Consider the following 4563-nt stretch of genomic DNA (forward strand, 5'->3'; position numbering starts at 1 on the left):
GATGAAGTAAATGCTTGAGGAGTTGGTGAGCTTGATTGAAGGCTTCTTGAAGGCTGTAAATGAGCTCTTGAATGAGGTTGAGAAGTTGGCTTGAGAAAACTCTCTCTTGAATGCACTTGAATGCCCTCTTGAATGCTCTTGATTTTCTCTTTTCAAATCACTTGAATGCCTCTTGGATATTTGGATCTCTCTACTTTTTGTTTTCCACCTTTTGAAACCTTTATAGCCTTAAGAGACAAGGGAAAACAAACTAGGCAGAAAAAGAGCCGTTAGAGCACAAAAAGCAGCATTAAAAAGCAACCAAATCTGGCCAAAAACTAGCCGTTACAGGCAAATCCCGACATATGAGTCGACTCATGAGTCGACTCATGCCTCAGGGGTCGACTCATGAGTCGACCTCTGTTGCAAAGTCCAGAGATTGGGTTTCTGGATTTTCTTGGCCCAAAACAGCAGAGGTCGACTCATGAGTCGACTCATGCCTTGTGGGTCGACTCATGAGTCGACTCACAGGTCGTGCCAAGCCAGAAAACCAGCGTGCCATGGCTAATCTTTGCGTGCCAATCAGCTCATAGTTTCATGAGTTGACTCATGAGTCGACTCATGAACTTCAAACCTTCATAACTCCAAAAATATAAGTCCAAAAACCATGAAACTTTCACCAATAGATTACATATCATTTGTTCTACACGATGATGTTATCAAATCAGAGTTTTGATGAAATTATGATTTTGTCCCTGTAGAGCATAAGGTCTTTTTCACATAAAAAATATTTGTATCCCTTCCAACTGTTTTGTAGTCATCAAAATCAATCTAGGAGCAACAGGGTTCATATACAGTACTAGGATTTTGGGGAGCTGGAGCTGATGAACTTCTAGAACCGCTAGAGGAGAAAGTATTGGAGGACATTTTGAATCAAATAAAAATTCCAAAAAAATTAGAAAAAATAGAAAACAAGGTGCTCACGGAGAAACTGAACGGGTAGAATGCAGAGGAGGAAAAACAGAAGAACAACAAGAAAAAGAAGGGTTCCGAAACTAACCTAGGTTGGTCTGAGAGGTGCAGGAGGGCAATGAAGATGATGGAGGTCGACCTGAAGGGCGCTTAAGATCGAGAGGGACGTCGAAGGAGGATGAAGCTCTCGAGGAAGAAGAGGAGACCGAAGAAAAATCTCAAGCAAGGTGAAATCCCTGAAGGAGGGGGATGGATTTAAATAGACCTCAGGGTCCGATGCAATAATGATTGCAGATCTCCTTTGGCCGACCTACAACCGCCGCGTGTCCCACTCATCGTGGAAGATGGCTGATGACTGACAGAATCATTATTGCACTGTACCTGGGGTGAAGCTCCAGTAAAAATTTTGAAAAAATCTTTTCAGATCACCTCGATTTGAAAAGACTCCAGCACTGACGTGCCAAACACTAAAATATCTAGAAACAATCGAGTACGAAAATCAAGGGGAGCAACTTCGGCTGTAAAAATTTCTCTGTACTTCCTTCATTCGAAACCCGAACTCAGAAGTAGGAGGACTAGTGTTGGGTATAAAATAACCCCAGTCGAAGTTTGCAAGAGGCCAACCCTCCCAGGACTCTTCCAACTTCCGACCTTGTGCGGCGTCTTTCTGAACTCCCCCGACCGTCCGAGCTTCCACAGTACCATCCGAACTCCTCCAGCAGTCGACCTTCCATAGTGTCCTCTAGACTCCCCCAGCGGATGAACTTCCACAATGCCTTCTGAATTTCACTATCGATCGACCTTTTGTTGGATTCCTCATGCAATCGGACCTCTCCAGCAGACAGTCTTCAGACAAGCTTCTACATCAGACCAATTCTAGACGGACTTCTCTAGCAATCAGACTCCAGCCGGATTTCTCCAACAGAAAGTTTCTGTCTGGGCTTCTACAGCAAATGACTTCCGTCTGTAGCATCAATGCCTAAGGCACCCAACAACAGTTAACCCATCAGCAACCTCAGAAACATCCAAGCTTCTCTTAGATTGCTGAGACAGAGAGATATTCTACTCCACTAGACATCCCAACCGAGCTTCAGCCGTCCGACCTGAACTCTCCGACAAGTCACGACAACGGACACCACTACTCTCCGTAACAAACTCCACGTGGCCCCAAACGGCCCACTACCAGGCAGTTACAGACGTCGCTGTCAATCGGTTATGCTCTCTCATCTATAAAAGAGATCCCCCAGATACGTTCTCCTGGGGGCTGGAAGCATTATCTTTAAACTCTGCTAAAATCTCATTCGAGTGCTTCATTTCTGTTGAAGTAGGGTACTGACTTGAATGTCGGATGATCTTGCCGGAGCACCCCCAACTCCGATTTAGACTTTTCTTGCAGGTCCCAACGGCGGCCATGATCCCCTCGACTCCAGCTTCTCCGACATCGATAGAATTCTGCACCAACATAAACAAAGATCAATTCCTTCTTACTTTATCTGACTTGTGCGCGTGACTCCATAGGTTCAAATACTAAGTCAGTAGCACAAAAATCTATTCCTACACTAATCGAGATACCATCTAGTAATGATTTCCAACATCCAGATAGGTCAAATTATTGCAAAGAAATATTTCAAAATTCATACACATGGTTGATACATAATTCATCCTTTTGACCCTAAATGCTCTAGGATGGTCTCAAGTTAACTGTCAATCAAGATTGCTTTATCTATATTGTATTTCAACCTTTCAAATCTATCTCATAGATTACTCTAATCAAGATTTTATAAAATCAAAATATAGTGATACATCAACTCTAATAATTCAGAGGGGTCAATCTCATCTTGATCCATATACAGACTTTGTAAGTACTTGACTGTACCCAGTAGCCTTCTGTCACTGCATTAGAAATTCAGATAGTCCGGCATCAAAGCACAGTGAGTTACTTACAAGTCACTATGGTGATCTCAGATCTGAAGGACACTTATACCCATATGTTTCACGAGCAGCTTTTGACAACAGAATGCTCAGCAGGTGAGTCACTTATTCAGTAATGATGTACTCCTACATCTCACCTATACGTCATACCAGTGTCACTACACTCCTTGGTTAAAAGGATAACCAATCCATATGGCACACAATAATCTTCACTCAATAAGCATCATCATCTTGTAATGATGTATTATTTGGTCGCAAATATATTTCAGAACTATATGATAAATCCTCTCTTTATCATACACTAGCATAGTTCTAAGGACTTCATCACAGTACAAGAGTTCAAGAAAGATATTATTTTGAGATGAAAAATATCAAAATAATTTTTATTTAATAATTAATAATTCATATATAAAGAAAAATTCAATCATCACACGATTAATTTTAGGACATAATTTTTAATAGGAGGTTAAGAGAAGGTGACATGATCCTTCGAGTCAGCAATAGAGCAAAAGTTGCTATAGAAATCGTTGGCACTTATCCTCTTCAATTACCATCAAAATTTAGATTAGATTTAAAAGACTATTATTTTATTTTTGTATCTAGTTAGAATTTGATTTTCATATCTGTACTAGCACAGGATTGTTTTGAATTTAATTTTAATAAAAAAATTTATTTTATTTATTTACTAAATAAATTGATTACACATGGTCTTTTAATTGACAATCTATATCACTTGCATATTGATGTGAATGTGAATTTGAATAAGCAAATAGTGAGGTCGTAGGTCAAAAGAGATCCAGAGATGAAATTAACCAGAAGTACTTATGGCATCATAGATTAGGTCATATTGGAGAGAATAGGATAAACAAACTAAAAAAGGATGGGATCTTTGGCTCTCTTGATCTTGAGTCATACCCAGCTTGTGAATCTTGCCTTCAAAAAAAAATATCCAAGTTATCCTTTATAGGACATGGAGAAAGGGCCACCGAGTTACTTGTCCTGGTACACACTGATGTGTGTGGGCCATTTGATATGCAGGTCAGGGATGCTTATAGCTACATCATCTTTATCGATGATTTATCTCAGTATGGATATGTGTATCTGATAAAATATAAGTCTGAAGGCTTCGAAAAGTTTAAAAAATTTAGAAATGAAGTAGAAAAATAAACAAACAAATCCATTAAGATTTTTTGATCTAATCAAGAAGGTGAATATCTTAGTTAAAAATTTTTGAGATATCTTAAAGATAATGGCATAGTCTCTCAATGAACTTTTTTCAGAAACTTTAGCTTAATGGGGTATCCAAAAAGAGAAATAGGATCCTATTTGATAAGGTCAGGTCCATGATGAGCTTCACTGATTTATTCTTATATCTTTGGGGATATGCCTTATTAACTGTAATTCATCTATTGAATAGGGTTCTATCAAAATCTATTTCTACCACACCATATGAGATATGGTATGGTAAGAAGTCGAGTCTGGATTATCTTAAGACTTGAGGATGTCTGACCTATGTCAAGAGATAAATAGCTAATAAATTAGAGAATAGATCTATAATAGCTTATTTTATAGGATAATCAAAAGAATCAATGAGATACTACCATATTCTTAAAAAAATAGTTTATCCAGGATGATGGCAGTGGGAGGTTAGTTGAGCTTGAAGAGAAGGTCTCTGAAGTG

This window comes from Elaeis guineensis, chromosome 6 (genome assembly GCF_000442705.2).
Source record: "Elaeis guineensis isolate ETL-2024a chromosome 6, EG11, whole genome shotgun sequence".
NCBI lineage: Eukaryota > Viridiplantae > Streptophyta > Magnoliopsida > Arecales > Arecaceae > Elaeis > Elaeis guineensis.